Source organism: Cervus elaphus, chromosome 12 (genome assembly GCF_910594005.1).
Source record: "Cervus elaphus chromosome 12, mCerEla1.1, whole genome shotgun sequence".
Lineage (NCBI taxonomy): Eukaryota > Metazoa > Chordata > Mammalia > Artiodactyla > Cervidae > Cervus > Cervus elaphus.
In genome coordinates this window covers 47,301,343-47,323,803 of record NC_057826.1, presented here as the reverse complement: position 1 = coordinate 47,323,803, position 22,461 = coordinate 47,301,343, and the positions used below count along the sequence as shown (strand labels likewise).

The 22,461-nt window shown below is 38.7% G+C and overlaps 1 protein-coding gene across 3 annotated transcripts in view; it reads left to right on the top strand.

Annotated features, from left to right (window-relative positions):
* The window catches only part of MNS1 (meiosis specific nuclear structural 1), a 104,768-nt gene that overhangs the window by 3,221 nt on the left and 79,086 nt on the right, over window positions 1-22,461 (top strand). The gene's annotated exons all lie outside the window — the stretch shown is intronic.

The following is a 22,461-nucleotide window of genomic DNA, read 5'->3' as shown; positions in this document are numbered from 1 at the left end:
CATGGACCAGGTAACTGTTGTGGTTACTGCTGATTGAGATTACAGAATCAGGATTTTGGAACTAGAAAGTGACCCTAACATCATAGGAGGGGAAACTGAATTTCTTTTTGTATTTAGTAACTGCTAAATGTATACTTCCACAATTAATGAATGACATGAAGAGAGTTGTGCTTTGTGTGTGTGTACTAAGTCATTTTCGTTATGCCTGACTCTTTGTGACCCTATGGACTGTAGCCCACCAGGCTCCTCTGTCCATGGGATTCTCCAGGCAAGAATACTGGAGTAGGTTGCCATGCCCTCCTCCAGGAGATCTTCCAGACCCAACGATCGAACCCTGTCTTATATCTCGTGCATTGGCAGGCGGATTCTTTTTGTATTTAATAGGTGCTAAATGTATGCTTCCACAATTAATGAATGATATAAACAGAGTTGTGCTTTAGGAAAAGGAATTTGGCCGCAAGGTTTAAAGTATAGTAGCAAGAAGGGAGAGACTGGATATACGGAGACTGGTTAGGACACTATTATTCATTTTCAAGGCCTAAACTAGAATAGTGGAAATGGAGATGAAGATAGACATTGTGGATGTAGAATCAAGATGACTACTTTGTTGTAATTATCTGTGACTTGCTTCCTCAATGAACTGAAAATTCCATGGGAGCAAGAAGCATGTCTTATTTTACTCTCTGTCCCCTCTGCCTAACAATGACTAACACATGTAAGTGCTCAATAGGTATTGAATGAGTTTGTGGAGTCAGTGTTGGCTGGCCGTGTGAGCAAGTAGTTGAGATGGTATTATTTGATGGGCACTGGATACCCAAGCTTTTGGACAAGGGGCAGCCAGGGTCTCTGGATCTGAGCCCAGGACTTGGGCGGGGCAGAGTGGACACAGGGGGCAACAGTGTCTCTCCTGCCTCACTCTCCAGTCTGTCTAATCCATGCTGGGCAGGCCTTCATCTCCACAACCCCACCAGAACTTTTCACCTTTAGGGTACCCCATCCTTGCCTTGTCTTCCTTCTTTGACTTCACTTCTCATTAGCATTTGACACAGTTAACAATTTCATTCCTGGAACATGCCCTTCACTTAACTTCTAAGGCATTACTTTCCTGGTTTTCTTCCTACCTTGCTGATGGCCCCCTCCATTCTAATCGTTTTATTCCCGATCATTTGAATCAATGGTTCTCAACCTTAACTGCACATAAGAATCACTAGGAGCTTTTAAATCTCTAGACTTACTCTAGCTGCATCCCCAGACCAATTAAATCAGAATCTTTGAGAAATGAGTCCAAGTCCAATTCTTATTTAAAGTTCTCCTGATGATTCCAGTGTCATAAACTCTTGTTCCAAATATTAGCATTCCTCAGAGCTTAGTCCTAAGTCTCTTGGGTTTAGTCCTGCTGCTGCTGCTGCTGCTAAGTTGCTTCAGTTGTGTCTGACTCTATGCAACCCCATAGATGGCAGCCCACCAGGCTCCCCCGTCCCTGGGATTCTTCAGGCAAGAACACTAGAGTGGGTTGCCATTTCCTTCTCCAGTGCATGAAAGTGAAAAGTGAAAGTGAAGTCGCTCAGTTGTGTTTGACTCTTAGCGACCCCATGGACTGCAGCCTACCAGGCTCCTCCGCCCATGGGATTTTCCAGGCAAGAGTACTGGAGTGGGGTGCCATTGCCTTCCCCAGGGGTTTAGTCCTAGTCCCGTGCAATTCAAGAGAATCCTTATCATGTTGACATGTAGATCTATATTTACAGCCCCAACTTCTCTTTTGACTGATAGGTGTGTATGTGTAACTGTCAGCTCAAGATCTCCACTGGGATACAGACATCTCAAATTTAACAGATCCAAATAGGACTTTTGATTTTTCCTGGCTTCCAATTCTATTCCTCCCCAGCATCCCGCAACCCAATTGATGGCATTATTGTTCATCCAGTTGTGCCAGCAAAGAAAACCTGGGAGGTATCTCTGAGTGAATGCTTTTTTGTCATTCCCCACATCTAACCCATCATCAACTCCTGACAGTTTTATTTCTAAAATACATTCTAGACCCAGCCAGTTCCCATCACCTCTGCTACCACTATTCTCAACTCTGACTGCTCCACAGCCACGGCTGCCTGACTGTTCTCCCTGACTTCACTCTTGCAGTTTTATAGCTCAACAGCCCTTAGAGGGCTCTTCAAAAACTTACATCATGTCATACTTCTTCCTGTTTAAAAATCTGTCCAGTGGCTTCCTTTTACATTTATTTATTTTTTTTAAGCAAACAGATGTTTATTTATTTATTTGACTGTGCCAGTTTGTTAGTTGTAGTTTATGAACTCTTAGTTGTGGCATGTGGGATCTAGTTCCCTGACCAGGGATCAAATCTGGGAACCCTGCATTGGGAGTGCGGATTCTTAGCCCCTGGACCACCAGGGAAGTCCATTTCCTATTACGTTTAGAACAAAATTCAAACTCTTTGGTCTAGCCCTCAATGTTCTGACCTTTCCTGCTATCCAACCCCTCCCCCACTCTCTGCTTCATTTGCTCCATTCCTGCTGTACCTTCTTTTTGTTGTTTGTGGAATATAGCCTTTGCATCGGATGGTCTTTACCTAAATCTTCACATGGCTTGATACTTACTGTTCAGACCTCTGCTCACAAGCTGTCTCTTTAGAAGAGTAATTTGCCGACCTAGTTTCTCACAGCTAAAATAGTCAACATCCTTACCCCTAGTGGTCCTCCATCTTTTAACCTTGCCTTAGTCTCTTCTTAGCTTTTATGATGATCTGAATTTTTGTTTTTGTTTATTTCTGTCTCTCCCTAGTAAAAGACAGGTGACTCGTCTGCTTTGTTTATTACTGCTAGGTCCTCAGTAATTATCTGTTGAATGAATTATTAAATCCAGACTTGAAATTCAAACTGATAGTGAGGTAGCCTGTACTACCAAGCTGCCACTGTGAGGCAGATGAATAATCACAGCATGGGGCATAGTTAATTAAAGACTCTGTCAAAGGTGTTTTAGGAGGGTATATGGCTTAGCCTACAGCAGACTATCTGCCTTATACTTCCTTCCTTCCTCTAGTCAAGGTGTTTGAAACTCTTCTATTGGCAACTCAGATTCATGTCTCTACATTGAAAGCTTTTCACCGTCTCTTGAATTCTCTACCAGAATTCAAATGCTGTCAACATTTGGCTAGTGAAAGAACAAGGAAGGAAGATTTTCTGAGACACCAGACCAAGATAAGCAACTAAGAATAGAGGTAAAGCAGATGATGGTCGTATTGTATTTTCTTCACCATGCCATCATGGCTTTGACAGAGTCCCTGGAGGGTGTCAGTCCTATAGAAAGCCGGATGGCTTTAGGCCTTAACAAAAAACTTTCTGTGTGGGTTTCAATAGGACTAGCAAACTCCTAATTTCTCTCTCTCCTTGGTACTTCTTATTCCAATCCTCAGTATAATTTCCTGCATGTGGGGACTTGACAGTTTTGTATTCTATCCTCCTGATTGTTTTTCTATCACAGTAAATCAAACAACCCAACCTCTATCCATGAGAAAATAGTGATTTTTAAATACCTAAACAATATGTTATAGTATTCTTAAATGCTAGTTAAAAACATGTTTCCCTATAAGGTAATATTTATCTTTTAATAACACATTAGAAACAAAGAATTTAATTTCTCTAGTATTCAAATTTGGGTTCCCTGAGAAGCAGACTCAGAGACGAAGGTTGGCATGCAGAGCATGTATCGGGGATCACTCTTGGGATTGACACTTGAGGGAGGGAAGGAGGCAGGACTAGGCAGAGTGAAAAGCTGAGCTCAGCCTGCGCAAAGGCCTCGGCTCAGGCCCTGGAGAGCTTCTCAGAAGAGCTGGGAAGGCCCTTTAGAGTTGACTCCCTTTGTGGTGATGTGGTGGGGCTTTCATACTCCCACATCAGACAGACATTGGATGCAAACTGGTCCCCTAAGAGAGAGGGCACTGTGTGGCCAAGTGCAAGTTCTGGAGGGGACTGACAGCTGAGGGTTATCTAGTGACAGCACTCCTAGCATCTAAGAAAATAAAGTCCTTAGATTGAAAGACAGATCTGGGCAGCACAACACAGCATCCATTACATCGACTGTTTTCGTGTTGATGTCACTTTGTGGTCTCTAATACTATTCTGGGTATCTATCGCAAAGCAGTTGGATTACTTAGGTACTGAGAATCTCCATTGAGTTGGCTACTGAGGAATCTTTTCTTGTTAATGCTGTGCTTCTGAAATACTTTCATTTTTCTGTTCAATCGTACCATATTTTTATGCACATAAGGTTGTTGGTTTTTTATGATCTTGTCATTTTTTTTTTTTTTTGTAACAGAGAAGGGTTTATTGCTTGGGCCAAGGAGGGAGAATAGTCAACTCATACTCAGAAGAACTCAGATCCCTGGTGGTTTTCAGAGAAGAGGGTTTTTGGGGTTTTTTTTTTTGGTTTTGGTTTTAATTGTTTGTTTTTGGCTGCACTGGGTCTTTGTTGCTTTGCATGGACTTTCTCTAGTTGCAGAGAGTAGGGACTACTCTTCATTGCAGGACAAGGGTTTCTCATTGCGGTGGCTTCTCTTGTTGTGGGACACAGGCTCTAGGCATGAGTGGTTGTGGATCTTGTCATTCTTATTTAACATTTTGGGAAGCAGTCACAGGATGTACTAGGTCCTCAGATTGTTTCTTGGCCATCTGTAGTGGTCAGTCTGGATTAGAAAGGTAAGATTTGACTCTTTCTAATCCTGCGGTCTCATATGAACCCCTATCCCAGAGGTTTTCTTTAAAATAAATAAATAAACAAAATAAATCCCTCAGTCTGATGCTGGAGGAACTAATTATTCAGGCTTCCCATTATAGTTTTGTCTGTGTAAGGACTGTAGATAGGGGCCCTGAGTAAGCATATTTGAGAATTAATGTGTTCAGAAGTGGGAAGTAAAACTGAGACGGCCTACATGGGGGAAAAAATGATGATCCTTATTATGTAAGTGAGGCAATAAGGACCTATGATTGTTGGCTTTATTGCTCAGGTGAAGCCTGTGGACAAAAACAAAAGGACCCTGTATCTACTACAGTTTTTCAAAATGGCAAATTTGGTCTCTGAAATGAGACTAAATTATAATTTGTTCATTTCTGCAAAAACATGGACATGAAAGTGCAAAGTTATACTTAGTAAATTTGACATACGTTCAAGCAAGCATTAAGCAGATAATAGATTCCTATTAGAGATGGTCTACTTGTCTGGAATTCGCATATTGTGCTTGGGACTAGGAGTTGGTATCAGGTGCCTTGCAGGCCCATGTCGGTCTCCCTGCACTACTTCTGGCATCTGAGTATGAGGAGGGAACTTCACCTGTTCCCTCACAGCTTCAGTTTGCTGCTGCTGCTGCTGCTAAGTCACTTCAGTCGTGTCCGACTCTGTGCGACCCCATGGACAGCAGCCCACCAGGCTCCTCTGTCCACGGGATTCTCCAGGCAACAATACTGGGGTGGGTTGCCATTTCCTTCTCCCAGTTTACTGCTAGGCAGGCTCTACTCAGTGTTTTTGTGTGGATGACAATATAGTCCAGTGGTTTGGCATGTGACTCTGACTCTGGGCTTCATCACTTAGTAGTTGTATTATGTTAGGCATCCTAAATTATCTGCTTTGATCCTTAAGTTTCTTCCTCTCTAAATTTACAATGACCATAGTGCCTACTCCTGGAGTTGTGATTAAGCAGTACATGTGAGGTACTGATGGTACCTAGTAAAACCGGTAAATATTACATATTTTTATTTTCTAGGAGTGAATTTAGAGGTATAAGGTTGAGAGTCACTTGGACAATTCTAGGACAAAGAGAGGGGCAGATAGATGTTTACTGAGTTGATGATTCTCCTTTTTTTTCCTGAAAAAGATTTGTTTCTCCTTCACTCTTGTAATGTTAAGTGAACCCAGTTTATTTACATGATACATATTTTGCCATGCAGCTCACTGAATTGCACTCAGTGTAACACAACAAAGTCAGCACTATCTTTCTATTTGAAAATGGTTTTCTAGAGAAAGATAATTCTTTTAAATGAGTTAACTACAACCTTACAATTCACTATAAACAATTTAAAACAGCCCTGAATAGGTAATTCTTTGACTGTTTTATTCTTTCTAATTTATTTACTTGATTGTAGATAAAGTAAGTAAATTAAGTAAGTAAAATAGCAACAAAGAAGTTTCCATGCAGAGTTAAAACCAATAAGAGGGAGATTCCCTCTTTAAAGCTAAATGTAGCTATGAGAGCTACATCTACAGATTAGATAATTTATTGGTAACAAAGCTAGTATTAAATGTTAAGTTAGGAGTGGCCATTGCTGTCACTGAAAGTCCAGGCATAGCTATTTCTGTCAACCACAAAGATATGTCAGTTAAGGAAATGGATTTGCCTATGCCAAAATGCCTTCTCTAGCTGAGCAGAACAAGATGTGGACTCAGCAAACCATTTTTCTCAAAGAAAGCATTAAAAAAACTTAACACAATTTCAAATTTTGATCTGGTAGCCAACTTAGGCTCTGCCCATCTGAGGTATTATTAAATGGGCAGGAAGAATGGGTCTCTGTGAAATCTAAAACATTTGTAGCATTCTTATCCCATAATCTAAGTATTTTAAGCTTAATGTTTAACTTCTATGTTAGAAGACCTATTGATTTTCATGTGTGAGAAAGTGAAAGTGAAGTCGCTCAGTTGTGTCTGACTCTTTGCTACCCTGTGGACTATAGCCCACCAGGCTCCTCTGTCCATGGGATTTTCCAGGCAAGAGTAATGGAGTGGGTTGCCATTTCCTTCTCCAGGGGATCTTCCCAACCCAGGGTTCGAACCCAGGTCTCCTTCATTGCAGGCAGATGCTTTAACCTCTGAGCCACAAGGGAAGCACTGGTGTGAGAAAGTGTCTCTTAAATACCATATAGATTTTTTTCTGGTTGAACATGCCCCATGTTTGATTAGCAACAAATATTTACTGTATGCCTGCTATGAACCAATTATATACTAGGTGGATGTTCTGAGTAGAGATAAAAAGAGAATTTAAAAGGTTAATAGGTGAATGTCTTTCAAAAAACTATTGAAAATGTGCATTATTTTTATACTTTACATTCATGAGTCTGAGTGAACTCAACTCTCTGCTTCCTTAAGAGTTGGGGCCACATCTCCATGGTATTTTGGTAAAATTTCCATTATCTCTGACAAGCATCCACTTGACACATTTGTTAAGTGATACTGAAGACTGCTGTAGTCATTAGGGGAGACAGTAATTCTAAGGGCAACCTGATTACTAGTAATATAGTTTCTCTTATTAGAAGAAAGTTAGTTACAGGTATAAACTCAGACTGAATTAATGATACAGTCTGTTTTCTAGACATCGGGCTTTAAAAAAGGTTTGAGGAGTTAAGCTTTATTTATTTAAAATGAAACACAAGACAATCAAGCTGAAATAATCAGAAAAAGGAAAAATGGAATAGTTAGAGAAGGGAAGTTAAAATGAATGCCACTGCATCTCTCTGAAATTATAACTATGTTGGTAAAGGGTTTGGTATCTTGCCCACTACAGGTGAGAATAATTTCTAAAATATAAAGTCAAGATTTCTCTGAAGACATCTGGAAAGATTAGCATTCAATAGAATTGAAAGTAATCAAGATTTGGTTTTTAATTTATTTCTATTTCATTCCATTATTGCTTCTTCCATCTTACTTCCTTCCCTATTTTTAATGTTTATTTTTATTTATTTGGCTGTGCCAGGTCTTAGTTGTGGTGTGCAGGATCTTTGATCTTCATTGCAGCACGCGGGATCTTTAGTTGCGGCATGTGGGATCTAGTTCCCTGACGAGGGATTAGACCTGGGCCCCAGACATCGGGAGCTTGAAATCCTAGCCACTGGATGACCAGGGAAGTCCCCATCCTACTTCCTTTCACTTAAGGAAATCTCAATTTATTTTGGCTTCTCTGTGAAGACTGTGAGAAGGATATGCAGGGCTCTACCCATAATTTCCTGAATCAGACCATCTGGAGGGTGTGATTCATTCACCTGCACATTTTTTGGTAGTAAAATAAATGCAACATATTTTAAACGTTTTTAGTGTACAGTTCATTGGCATTAAGTATATTCACATCATTGTGTAACTGTTGCATCATCCATTTCCCAAACTCTTTTCTTCTTATGAAACTGAAAGTCTGTGCCAAGTAAACAGGGACTACCCACTCTTGTCTCCTGCCCCATCCCCTGGCACCCCTCCCTAATCCTAACCCTGGCTTTATTACTTTCACTCTTCTAGGTATCGTACACAAGTGGAATCAGACAGTATTTGTCTTTTTGTGCCAGGCTTATTTCACTTAGGACAATGTCTTCAAGATTCATCCATGTTGTAGCATGTGTCAGAGTTTCATTTCTTTTTAAGGGTGGATAATATGCCCTTGAGTATACATATCACATTTTGTTTACTCATTCACGCATCCATGGTCAGTTGTGTTGCTTTCACCTTTTGACTTCTGTGAATAATGCTGCTATGAATTTGGGTGTACAAATTTCTTCAAGACTTACTTTCAATCATTTTGGGTATATGCCCAGAAGTAGGATTTCTGGATTGTATGGTAATTCTATTTTAATGTTTTAATAAAGAACCAAACTGTTTTTCATGGCAGCTACACCATATATATTCCCACCAACATGAGCTCTGACTTGCCACATCCTTGCCAACAATGGTTGTTTTCTTATTTTGTTTTTTAAAATAGTAGTTACCCTAGTGGATGTCAGGTTGTATCACACTGTGGTTTTGACTTGCATTTCCCTAATAGGTTAATAATGCTGAGGGTCTTTTCTTGTGCTTATTGGCCATTTGTATCTCCTTGGAGAAGTGTCTATTCAAATTCTTTGCCCATTTAAAAAATTGGTGGCTTTTGTTATGGTTGTTGAATCGCAAGAGTTCTCTATATATTCTGGATATTGACCCCTTATCAGATAGATGATTTGTAAATATTTTCTCCTATTCTCTGGATTGCCTTTCACTCTGTTGATTGTGTCTTTTGATGCATAGATTTTTATTTTGATGTAGTCCAGTTTATCTATTTTTTCTTTTGTTACCTGGGCTTTTGACGTCCTGTCCAAGAAAACATTGCCAAATCTGCTGTCATAAACCTTTCCCCCTATGTTTTCTTCTATGAATTTTACAGTTTTAGCTCTTTGGTTTAGGTCTTTGGTTCATTTTGGATTAATTTTTGTATATGATGATGTAAGGGAAGGATCCAGTTAATAAAACTGCATTCTCATTCAGAACTAAAACTCTTCACAAACAAAATAAAACACTTACAGTGTGAAAAGCAGTTTTCAATATGTAACTCTTACATTACAGCATATACAGTACAATCTCTGTTAAAATATACGTGGGTGGTTCACCAAGGTGTTAATAGTCATAATCCCTGGGTGAAGAAATATAGTGTTGTGTTCTTATATTTAGTTATCTATATCCTTATGTTCTGACAATATATATATAATGCTTTTGCAATAATAAAGCAACAAACAAAATTTGTAGCAAACATCATACTTAGAAGATAAGATGTCAAGCATGTAACTTAAGGTTGCCACTATTAGTTCTTATAGTTGACATTTTATTGTAGGTTCTGGCCAGTCCAACAAGGATAGAAAAAAATTTAATGGTGAAAGGAAAGGAAATAAAAAGCATAAATATGAAAACTTAAGGGAATCTACAGATAAATGATAAGAATTATAAGTGGATTCAGCAAGATTAGTGGATATAAAGTCAATATGCAGAAATGTTTTGCATTCCTATACAACAGCAATAAGCAGAAAACTTATTTTGTAAAAGATAGAGTACTGGATGTCTGTCTCTGCCTTCAGATTTACTATTCACTCTTATCCATGGTTGGTAATGACTTATTGACTTGTGATGAGAGGCTTCTCATTAACCAGTAGGAGATCAAGGAAGGGTAAAAGAAGATGGGTTTTATATTGCCTCACCCCTCTCTCTGTGGGGTTGTTCCTGGCTGACTGTATACCTTGACCAGAGATGCCAGCTCCCATCAAGAGCTCTGTCCATGGAGTAGTTTTTGGCTTTGGGTTCTAGAAAATCTGCTCCTCCTTTTGCCTTTAGGTTTAGAAATGGTAACAGTTCCCCTTGTTACTGAATAATTTCTGGTTTCCCTAAACCCTGCTTATATCTTTGTAAATTACCCAAATGAGGGTGCTGTTTCCTACTTGGTATAGATGATATAGATGATATCTTAAATGATATAGATATGGTGGCAGCAGCAAAGTAATGAGGAATAAACCTAACAAAAAGAAACATGAAAATTTTATAGAGAAAATTACAAAACTTAATAAAAGATTTCTTAAAAGACATTATAAAGATGTACCATGTACTAGGATGGCAAGGCATACTCTCATAGAGATGTTGGGTTTTCTCCAAATTGATCCATAGATTCAATGAAATTCCAGTCAAATTCCAAATAGTTTTATTTTTTCATGAAACTTGGAAGGGAAATCTAAATTTATATATACAAATTAAAGATAAATAATAGCCAAGAAAGTTTGAAAAACAGCAAATCTGGTAGAGTATTATTATGATTCTATATAATATTATATTAAAGTATTATTAGAAACATACAGTAATTAAAAACATGAAATTGGTGCATTGTAAATTATTAGGAAAAGATTGTGATGCTGAGACAATGATTATCCATATGGACAAAAGAATAACAAAATTTTGCACTTATATTACATTATAAAAAGAGATATAAATATTAGCTGAATTATAGATGGTTTATGAAAAGTTTTATGAACTTACATCATTGAAGGATTGCTTAAATAAGGCATCCCCCCCATAAGACATAAAGGAAATAATTGATAAATTTGACTATAGTAGATTTAAAATTTCTGGCATTAGAAAGGATTTTAGAGAAAGTAAAAATATAAGCCATAGCTTGGAGAAAACAAAGTAGATGTACATTCCTACTGTGGAGTAATCTCACAAACGTGATGTCAAACTAAAAGCAATGTGCAGAAGTATGGCTCAGTTTTATCATTAAAGTATGCAAAATAATATTACATATTTTTTAGAGGTAGATTCCTGGTATTAAAAGTATAAGACCTACATGAGAATGGTAACTGCTATTAAATACAGTGTTATCTCAAGAAGGAAGAAGTAAGACAGCATGTAGGTGCACGAAACAGCTTCCATGGTTTTTTATGCTGAGCTGTGAAAACGCGGTGTCATATTATTCTCCACACTTTTCTGTGTGTCGGGATTATTACCATTGCAAGTAGCAGTGATATAAAAGTAGAAACTAGATATCAGAAGTCAAAGTTCAATAAATTAAATGTTATGGGATTTAATTTTTAAAATCTAAATTAAATACTAACTAATATTTAAAGGAAAATAGGAAAATATAGCATTGTCTAAATAAAAAGATTTCAAAAGAGGATAACATAAAATATATCCGTATTAACTGGAGATCAAAACTGTATTTTGGTTTTGTTTTTTTTTTTGCTAGAAAATTAACCAACATCTTTTTTACTAATAATTCAGTGTTGACCCAAGGTAAAGGCTATGTAAAGAAACATAGAAGCCAAAGAAGAAAAAGAAACACAATGGAATTAGCTGAAGTAGGTGTGGGCAGAAATAAAATCCCTGATCAGATGTCCTTGAGCACTTCAGAAATCGGTTAAGAATTTCACAAAACCACTGTCTGTCATTTTATGAAACTCTGGTAGAGTGTGTGATGAGATTCTTAATGCAGAAAAATGTCAGCACAAGGACTTTTTTTTTTTTTTTGGAAAATAATTGCCTTCGTATTATGTCTGTCAGGTCAAATTCCTTGCCCAGAATACTGTTGAACCTGTTGTGAAAGCATTAATTTGTAAATCTTAAAAAATAGTGTTGGACTTAAAGTCAACATGAGTTGGTGAAGATTAAAATCTGTCAGTTGAGTAATTTTCTTCTGTGATGGGTCTGTTAAAGGGCAGCAACAGTGTAATTAATTGCTTGAGGCTGAGAAACCCAATTAATCTCTAAGCTGACTTTTATTTCATATAATGTTAGAGCTAGAAGAGGCCTCAAGGATCATCTAACCCACTCTCTTCATTTTATAGATGAGGAAACACACATCAGGGAGGTTAAATGACTTGTTCAAGGTCAGATACTGTCTGTCCTTGCCACTGTATCCTGTAAATAAGTTCAGTTGCTTTTATGAGTTTATAGTTGCTTTTATGAGTTTCTTTGCAGGTGATCATGAAATTTGATTTGGCATTTTTTGGCCACGCCATGAAGCTTGCAAGATTTTAGTTCCCCTACCAGGGATTGAACTTGTGCCCCTTGCATTGGAAGCACAGAGTCTTAACCACTGGACTGCCAGAGAAGTCCAAAATATTGTGTGAACATGGTTTTCTTCTGATAGTTCATCTCATAAATGTCTCCTTAAAAGAGTTTCTAAGCCTCAGTTTTTAAGATTTAAAGCCTGTTTCATAATATTTATGCAGCAAAGGGGTGTGGGGAGGGGCAGACGGTGTCCCAGTCTGCACACTGAACAGGGGAACCCTGGAAGCCAAGGACAGCCCTTTTGTGGACCTGTGGAAAGACAGGGGTCTCCATTTGATAGTGTGAATGACACCTAGTCCTGATGGTAACTTGCAGGCCATGCCATTTCCCAAGGATACTATGGGTCTGATTGTAAGACCTAAGTAGGGAAACCTGGTGTGTAGAGTATTTTTGGAGCCTGGAGGGCTACAACCCATAGGTTCCCAAAGAGTCGGACACGACTGAAATGACTTAGCCCGTACACACACATGAATAGGGCAGCAGTGACAAGTAAGATGACCTATAAGAAGATAAGCAGATGGGACAGCTACTGAAATGTGGGAAGCATGGTGGCATGCCATTGTCACTTTGGCAGGGCTAAGCATGGCAGTGCTCTCCTGAAGCTGCTCCCGGCCAATGCCGGAGTATTTTGAACCCAACATGGACACCTCTGATGCAAAGTCTTTGCTTGGGGACTGGCAGAGACTCGCAATTGTGCTACAGTTTGAGGCTCCCCCCATCTTGTTTCTTCTCTCCTTTTATCAGTGTCAGACCTGTAACAGTTCTGAAGCCTCTCCCTGTTTCCCTCTACTTCCCTTCCTCCTTCATCCTTTATAGACCCTTCCCAAAATAAATGTCTTGACCAACCAATTCTGTCTTGCCATCTGCATCTCAGAAGACTATAGCTGATGCAGAGTGTAGTTATTGCCCTGGTTAATGCCACGGAGGGATAAAAAATAACTTGAAAAATAATTAAGACCCTACTCTGCTGGTGAGGGTTTCAGAGTAATGGTTTCTCTTTGGTTGTTGTAGTTCCCTTTATTACAATTCCTTAACTCTGCTCCTTTGTGGGAAAAAAAAAATCCATGTTTCATAGATGCTAAGATATACTTTCTTTTTTCATTTTAACCTTTCTGAAATTGGGATAGTTCTTAAAATTGATGATGTGCCAATTTACCTGGCAGAGGTTTTTCTTCTTTATTGATGAATAAAATAACAGTGCATCCTACCATTGATGTGCTATAGATTCAATAAAATACATTAGCTTGATTCAGGTCATCAGATGCCAGCAACTATAATGGATTTTGAAGAACTAAGGGGCTGGATTAGCCTTAGAGGGTTGTAATTTTGCTATTTTTTAGGTATATCTACAAGGAAAGGAAAACCCTAAGGAACAGGGTTGTATTATGAAGAGGTGTACAGCAGATAATTGTGGCTATAGATGAATTAATATAGAAATAACTAGAGATCCAATGAAACATTGAGCGATCACAGAACACAAGGCAATGTGTTTCTCACTCTGGTTCTATTTACTCTTTTTTTTTTTCTCTATTTACTCTTATTCTTCCTTTTCTGGCTGCTTTTACGACTGCTATTTCCTTGTAGGCCAGAGTGACCTTGTTTTTCTGGTTATTCTGTCATTCTTCCATCACTACCTTGTATACTGAAACCTGTGATAATAAAGGTTTTCCCGTTTATGTGTTGAACCCCAAGTTGGCATGTGGGCAAGAAACACTGCATGGAAGACCAAATAAATTCAAACTTAGCAGCAGCCTCCAGGAAGGAAGGTCAGATGAAAGGATCTGGTGCCTGGATTCCCATAAATGTATTTGTTTATCTAGAATTGGATTCCTTGGCACTGACTGCTTCTAAAATTAGGACTGAAACCATTGTTTCCTTTCTCTACAGACACAGCCTTTATGCCTGGATGAGTTTCCCCTAGCACTCTCCATATTTCCAAAGTGGGGAAGACTCTGCCTCTGAAAAAAAAATAATTGTTATTCCTTATGTGAACACAGATCAACCAGTACTGGGTACTCAATAGTTATTATTCTTGTTCTACAAATACTATGTAGAATATAAATTGTATAATGTGTATACCACTAGTATATTACATATTTTATTGTGTATAAATTAAAAGTATATAGTTTATGATATATTGCTAGCATGTGTGTTTTATTATAATAATAAGTTATAATGCAAAACTGAAGGCTAGGTTCACATAGGAAAGAATAAATGAGGATCACTTTGATATATAATTCATAATCATTGAAAGGATTGATATAGTTTGTGGAAAACATTCCATAAAATGCGAAACTTGCTGTAATTCAGAAGTGAAGAGAATCTCCCTGAGATTGGAAAAGAGAAGCAATGTGATCTAATTCTGTAGTTTTTAAACTTCTTTGACCTTGACCCATTAAATAAGAAACACATTTTAGGTTATGATCCAATTTATATACATCCATTCTTTCTTTCAATAACTAAAACGTTTCACAATACCCATCTTACTCGATTTGATGCACTCGAATATTTTCTATGCTATTCTATTTTTATTTAAATACTATTTGTGATCCACAGTTTGAAAAATACTGAGGTCATGAAAAGAGCATGAGCTGGGGAGACAGACTGGGTACAAAAACTCTGTCCCAGTACAGGCCCTTTTTGTGAACTTGGCAAGTCATTTCTTTTGAACTTTTTTTTTGGTAAAATGAACTGGGTTGTTCTGATGATTATAGACAATTATATATGAAGTGACTGGCATATGGTAGATGGTCAGTAGATGATAAGGTAGCAGGATAATACTTTCTGATATTAACTGTTTTCCACTGCATTTCCTTATACATGTTGCCATCCGTTACCTCAAGGTGGTCCAGCGATAAAGAATCCACCTGCAACGCCAGAGACACAGGCGATGCAGGTTCGATCCCTGGGTTGGAAAGATCCTTTGGAGGAGGATGGCAACCCACTGCAGTATTCTTGCCAGGAAAATCCAATGGACAGAGGAGCCTGGCAGATTGCAGTCCATAGGGTCGCAGAAGAGTCAGCCATGACTAAAGCGACTGAGCACAAGCAGAAGGTTGTTACAGGACTTCTCGCCCATTCTTTTCTGTTAGCTGTATCACTTGGCTGATACAGCTTCTCTCTTTCTCTGTCCCCCTCACACTCCCTGCTTCTCTCTCCTCTCTGGGAATGGAGCTGGCAGGGCTGGGTCTGAAGACAGAACTTTGGAAATATCCTTGTACTTCTACTTCTCTGCCTGGCTCCAAGTGCTCACAGCCAGCTTGGGCCCTTTGACTGCCTCTGCAGGTAGCTGCCTTCATCTGCCATTCCCCTGGAGGGTGGTCGTGTCCCACTTCTTCCCCCAGAACCTTAGAATTACTCCTTGGGTTCCAAGTGTCCAGTCATTCTCCTTTCCTGTGAGGGTGCTTCCCACGAACCACCTCTCCCTGGCCGGCTCTCCAGTGCTCCGGACACACCTACCTTTCTCTAGCTACATAGCTGATGTGCTAATATACACTTAAATCATTCCTTTATATTTCAACCACCACTGATCTTTTGCCAAATTTAGCAAATTTTACAGTGAATATGGGGTATCCCTGATGGCTCAGTGGTAAAGAATCCATCTGTCAATGCAGGAGATGGGGTTTGATCCCTGAGTAGGGAAGATTCCCTGCAGAAGGAAATAGCAACCCACTCCTGTATTCTTGCCTGGGAAACCCCATGGACAGAGGAGCCTGGCAGGCTACAGTCCATGGGACTGCAAAAGAGTTGGACATGACTTAGCAACTAAACATCACCATCAACAACAGTGAATTTAAGGATGCATTTAGTGGTTTATGATTTTGGATCTTACTAATTTTTAATTAGAAAAAATTGCCATAAATGTACCATATTTGATCAAAATCTCTCACTTTTTCTAAAAGTTAAGAAATGAAAAAATACCTTTATAAAGGTAATTTATGTACATATGTATTAATGATACATATATTTTAAAAAGTCACTAAGAGCTTTGTAATTCAGAAGGGAATGCCTCTGCTGTTCACAGTGAATTAAGTGTGGTCATCTTTGCTTCACCACTAACCAAATTACAGCCTTTGTGTAGCACAGGACAAATTCTTAGGCAACAGTTACTTAGAATCACAAGTTCCATACTCTGTTTATGTATACATGATTTTTTATATATGCCTATCCCCTATTTTACTACTAATTTACATCACTTTCATTCAATTCTGTGCCTAGACCTATTTGTCTACACTTTGCTTTTCTCCTATGCTTAGAATTTGATGTTACAAGTGCATAAAAAAGGACAGTTGAGGCAATTATCCGGGTGATGGTGATATTTTTCCAATTATATGATATTTTAAGTGAGAGTGACTTTTTACAAAATTACTCAGATAAACTGTGTTCACATCCACAATGAATAAGCATTGTGTAGTCCCCACTCCAGTACTCTTGCCTGGAAGATCCCATGGACGGAGGAGCCTGGTGGGCTGCAGTCCATGGGATCGCAGAGAGTCGGACACAACTGAGCGACTTCACTTTCACGTCTTACTTTCGTACATTGCAGAAGGAAATGGCAACCCACTCCAGTGTTCTTGTCTGGAGAATCCCAGGGACGGGGGAGCCTGGTGGGCTGCCGTCTATGGGGTCGCACAGAGTCGGACACGACAGAAGTGACTTAGCAGCAGCAGTGTTCCCCAGCCCTGGAAATGAGTGTATAACAGTTCTGCAGTTATTTTCCAGTTTTACTTGAGAATTCACAAAGTCAGCACCTTCCTGGTCCCTGTATATTTGGTGAGGGCACCCGAGCAGGAGTGAAAGTGGGAGAGCAGGAGAGGACGAGACCAACTCCTCTAGGTTTAAATGAGGCAACAAATAAGCCATTTAATAGTCCCCTTCTCCCACCAAAAATGATTTGGCACTTTATCCCATTATCACATGGTCAATGTGATTCCTAGGTTATGGTGGCTAAAATACCCAGAAACAGATTTCATTGTCTCAATGAAACAATCAGATTCAACATATGGAAGCTGGCCTACTCTGAAGTAACCAGAAAGTAGTCATTTCCTAACTGCATATAAGGGAGAGAAAAAGTACAAAAGGAAGTTACATACAATGAAACCATTAAATGTAGATTTGCCACAAGGCAAGATGGTAATGCTTGAACATTATGAAGAGCAAAAACTGCACAAACACATTATATTTTAAACACTCCATCTATTTAACAAACTATGTACACTCTTCAGCTAAATGAGATGAATTGAGATTCAAGAGGCAGCACTGTACTGGCAAATCTCGTCCTAAAGGCATCCATTAATATAAATCAACAGTAGCAATTTGGTTTGATCATTTATTTGCAAGAATCATTAAGGTTTATTAGCATAATTATTCCCTGTGGGATTTCATGTCGAGGAAATGAAAAATGGCATTATCAATATTTAAAAGATAAGTGTGTAATGTTCAGAGTACTTAAACAGTCATCTGCAGGTGGTGTCCAGCTGCAGCAAATTAGATTAGATTTGGGCATTTTTTCTGAACAAAAGAAAAATTGTTTTGTTCTAATTGCTTCATTTTATAAAGCAATACGATTTTGTAAATAATGTCTACAGTATAGTTGGAACTTACAGTGTATACTTATTAACATGCCTGATTTCAGATCAGCAACTCTGATATGTTCAACCCTGCTATGCTGTAACTACTGGGGAACATTAATCAGCATAATCCATCATTTATTATTAGGGAAAGCTCTTTTCCATCTGATATCTAGACCGTTAGTCAAAGACCTGTAAGTGAAAAGCTATATCCCAAAGGGAAATGAACCAGAAGATTTCTCCTTAATTCTGGGAGAGCATAAATCCTTCCTTAACAATGAAATATTATGATAGTAATAATTTATCATGACACATCTTTAATGTGATCGTTGGTTTTTTTTTTTAAGTCAAAAAATGAAGTAGTATTCAGTGATAAAAATAAATGTGCTATCCAACCATAAAAAGACATGGAGGAACCTTAAATGCATACTGCTGAGTGAAAGAAATCAGTCTATAAAGACGACATACTGTATGATTCCAACTGTATGATTCTAGTCCTACGTACTGTATGATTCCAGTGTCATTCCAATATGACATTCTGGAAAAGGCAAACTACAGATGCAGTAGGAAGATTAGTGGTTTCCAGGGGGTTGAGTAGAAGGAGGGAGAGGTGAATAGGTGACCACAGAACCTTTTAGAGCAGTAAAACTATTCTGTATGATACCGTAATGGTGGATACATGACATAACGTAATTGTCAAAACCCATACAGACTTGCACAACACAAAGAGTGAACTCTAATGTAAGCTATGTTCTATAGTGAATAGTGTATTAATATTGGTTCATCAACTGTAACAAACGTATGGTGCTAATGATAGTGAAAATTGTGGGGGTGGGAGGGGAGAGGGGACATATGGGAACACTGTATTCTGTCAATTCTCATGTAAACCTAAAACTGCCCTAAGAAACCAGTCTATTATTTTTTTTAATTTTAGGGTAATTCAGGTAAAACCAGCTAGTTGTTGCAATTGATTAAATTTGTCTTTGCTTTAGAAGAACAGTCAGGCCAAAATCTCTGCCAAACCCCCTAATAATTGCATAAATTATTGTAGAATCTTTCTACAATACTCATGTGTGGACTGGACACAAAGAGCTGTAACTAGAATTGTCTTAGAGTCAAATGTCCTTAGAGAAACAAATGCATACATGTTTGCTAAAATACTTCCAGTGCTGCATGACATTTTGCTGTTACGAACTATTGAATCTGTTATATCTTAAACGTCCTCATCTCTTACTCTCACTATAAGGATCCTAACACTTTGAGGGGAAGATTAACCCAAGAAATCTGCAGCAGGCTTTAGTTCAGTTCAGTCGCTCAGTCGTGTCTGACTCTTTGCGACCCCATGAACCACAACACGCCAGGCCACCCTGTCCATCACCAGCTCCTGAAGTTTACTCAAACTCCTGTCCATTGAGTCAGTGATGCCATCCAACCATCTCATCCTCTGTCGTCCCCTTCTCCTCCCACCTTCAATCTTTCCCAGCATCAGGGTCTTTTCAAATGGGTCAGTTCTTCGCATCAAGTGGCCAAAGTATCGGAGTTTCAGCTTCAGTATCAGTCCTTCTGATGAATATTCGGGACTGATTTTCTTTAGGATGGACTGGTTGGATCTCCTTGCAGTCCAAGGGACTCTCAAGAGTCTTCTCCGAGACCACAGTTCAAAAGCATCCATTCTTTGGTGCTCAGCTTTCTTTATAGTCCAACTCTCAGATCCATCCATACATGACTATTGGAAAAAGCATAGCTTTGACTAGACAGATCTTTGTTGGCAAAGTAATGTCTCTGCTTTTTAATATGCTGTCTAGGTTGGTCATAACTTTCCTTCCAAGGAGTAAGAATCTTTTAATTTCATGGCTGCAGTCACCATCTGCAGTGATTTTGGAGCCCCCCAAAAATAAAGTCAGTCACTGTTTCCACTGTTACCCCATCTCTTTGCCATGAAGCAATGGGACTGGGTGCCATGATCTTAGTTTTCTGAATGTTGAGTTTTAAGCCAACTTTTTCACCTCCCCTTTCACTGTCATCAAGAAGCTCCTTAGTTCTTCTTCACTTTCTGCCATAAGGGTGGTGTCATGGCTTCATCTCAGTTCAATTTATACCCAATTACCTAGAGGGCAACCGTCTCCCTGTTCCTCTCAGTGTTGCAAATGGGTAGAGCAGTGGAAGTAATGTTTATGTGCAGTCATGTGATCAATGACCCAAGGAGACAGGGGAGCAAAAGGTTTGCAGCTCCCAGAAACTCTTTCAAGGCTCAACTAAAGCTTTTTATTTGTACTTTGTATTTTTTTCTCATGGCCTGTCTTTGCCACATACAGTGGACTTTGGGTATCTTCAAGGAATTGTTCTAGGACTTACCCTGGATACCAAAATCCACAGATGTTCAAGTCCCATATATACTCCTTAGTATCCATGGTTTTGCACCTGCAGATTCAACCAACCAGTAATCCTCTGGTACTGTAGTACTGTATGTATTTATTGAAAAAAAAAAAAAAAGCCTGTATAAGTGGACCTTTGCAGTTCAAACCCATGTTGTTCAAGGGTCAGTTGTATATACCTTCTTGAACAGAATATCCTTCCTCTATCTTACCTAAAGATGGAGGTCCCTTTGCTAGGGCAACCAGGAGTGCAGTAAGAGGACTGTATGACTGAGAACTTGATTTCTACTTGGTCAGAATGCTGCTGCTTTTGTGTTGTTGTTCCCCTCACTATTGTGGATAAAAGCATAGCAACCAATTTACAAATCCTTTTTTTCTCTCTCATAATTTTTGATAACCTACATGGTTTCTCCTTAGTTTATTTGTACTAACTAAATATAGTGCTTCCCCCTTCAATAGATTCCCCATTTGAAGCATCCTTCTGATCATCCTAACATTCATATTGCCACATTCTAAATGTAATGTTAATCTTTCAGTGTTTGTTCTATGCTAACCACATTTTGGTAAAATTAGACAATGAGTATTGCATTTAAACTATTGCTTTCTGTGGTGTTCTGAAATATCAATTGCTTATTTTAAGAAGCAAATAGTATTGATATATTTAACTGCCTGATGAAACAGATAATCTATGTATTGATGAACGAAATACTTTGTGTATTTGATTAATGAGTAGTCTTAAAGTTACAAATTTTGTTGTTGTTTAGTCATTAAGTCACATCTGACGTTGCGACCCTGTGGACTGTAATCCACCAGGCTCCTCTGTCCAAGGGATTTCCTAGGCAAGAATACTGGAGTGGGTTGCCATTTCCTTCTCCAAAGTTATAAATATTTCCTTGCAAAAACTAAACCACTATTGTGATTTAGAAGTCCATTGTCATAATAGAGCTTACCTTCATCAAGTAACTAAACATTTAACGATCAGGTTTGTACTCTTTTAATGTTTCAAAGACATCTATATTTATTGATCTGTGAGCGTTTCAGATATATAATGTTGACTTGAGTCTATCCATACAACCAAAGAATTTGTCATTTGGACGCCAAGCAGTCAATTAGATTGTGTTAGGTAGTTAAGGAAATGAAGAAATAATAATGTATCTAGACTTTAGAGAAGTGTTTTTGGAGAATTCCCTCAGTATAGTCCTATAGAAGGGTCTGAAAATATTGGTAGTATATTAGTAAACTTTGTGCATTGGTAAATAGTTGAATGACCTTACTCAAAGTTTGCTGATCCTGTTCCACCTGGAGAGAGACTCTGGTAGCACATGTCAGGGCTCTGTGTTCTCCCAGTCTTACTCAACATTTTTATCCATGAAGTACTTGAAAATACAGAAGACATGCTTATCCAATTTGTAAATGATGTTGACTGAAAATATGCACAGTGTTGGAGTTGTGATTTCAGTTTTATTTGGGGAAAAATGAGGGCTATAGTCTGGGAGACAGCATCCCAGATAGCTCTGAGGAATTGCTCTGAAGAGGTAGGGAGAGGTTCCATATTTTATGTGATTTTAGTGGAGGGGGTACATGCAGTCAAGCACACATGTAGAAGGTTACTGCAAGTTTCATGAATATTGCTGCTAGTCATGAGGAGCAGATGTCTCCATTAATGATTTTGGTGCTTACTACATATGGCCACAGGACTGGAAAAGGTCAGTTTTCATTCCAATCCCAAAGAATGCTCAAACTACCACACAATTGCACTCAACTCACACATTAGTAAAGTAATGCTCAAGATTCTCCAAGCCAGGTTTCAGCAATACGTGAACCGAGAACTTCCAGATGTTCAAGCTGGTTTTAGAAAAGGCAGAGGAACCAGAGGTCAAATCGCCAATATCCATCTGCTGGATCATCGAAAAAGCTAGAGAGTTCCAGAAAAACATCTATTTCTGCTTTATTGACTACGCCAAAGCCTTGGACTGTGTGGATCACAATAAACTGTGGAAAATTCTGAAAGAGATGGGAATACCAGACTACCTGACCTGCCTCTTGAGAAACCTGTATGGAGGTCAGGAAGCAACAGTTAGAACTGGACATGGAACAACAGACTGGTTCCAAATAGGAAAAGGAGTATGTCAAGGCTGTATATTGTCACCCTGCTTATTTAACTTATATGCAGAGTA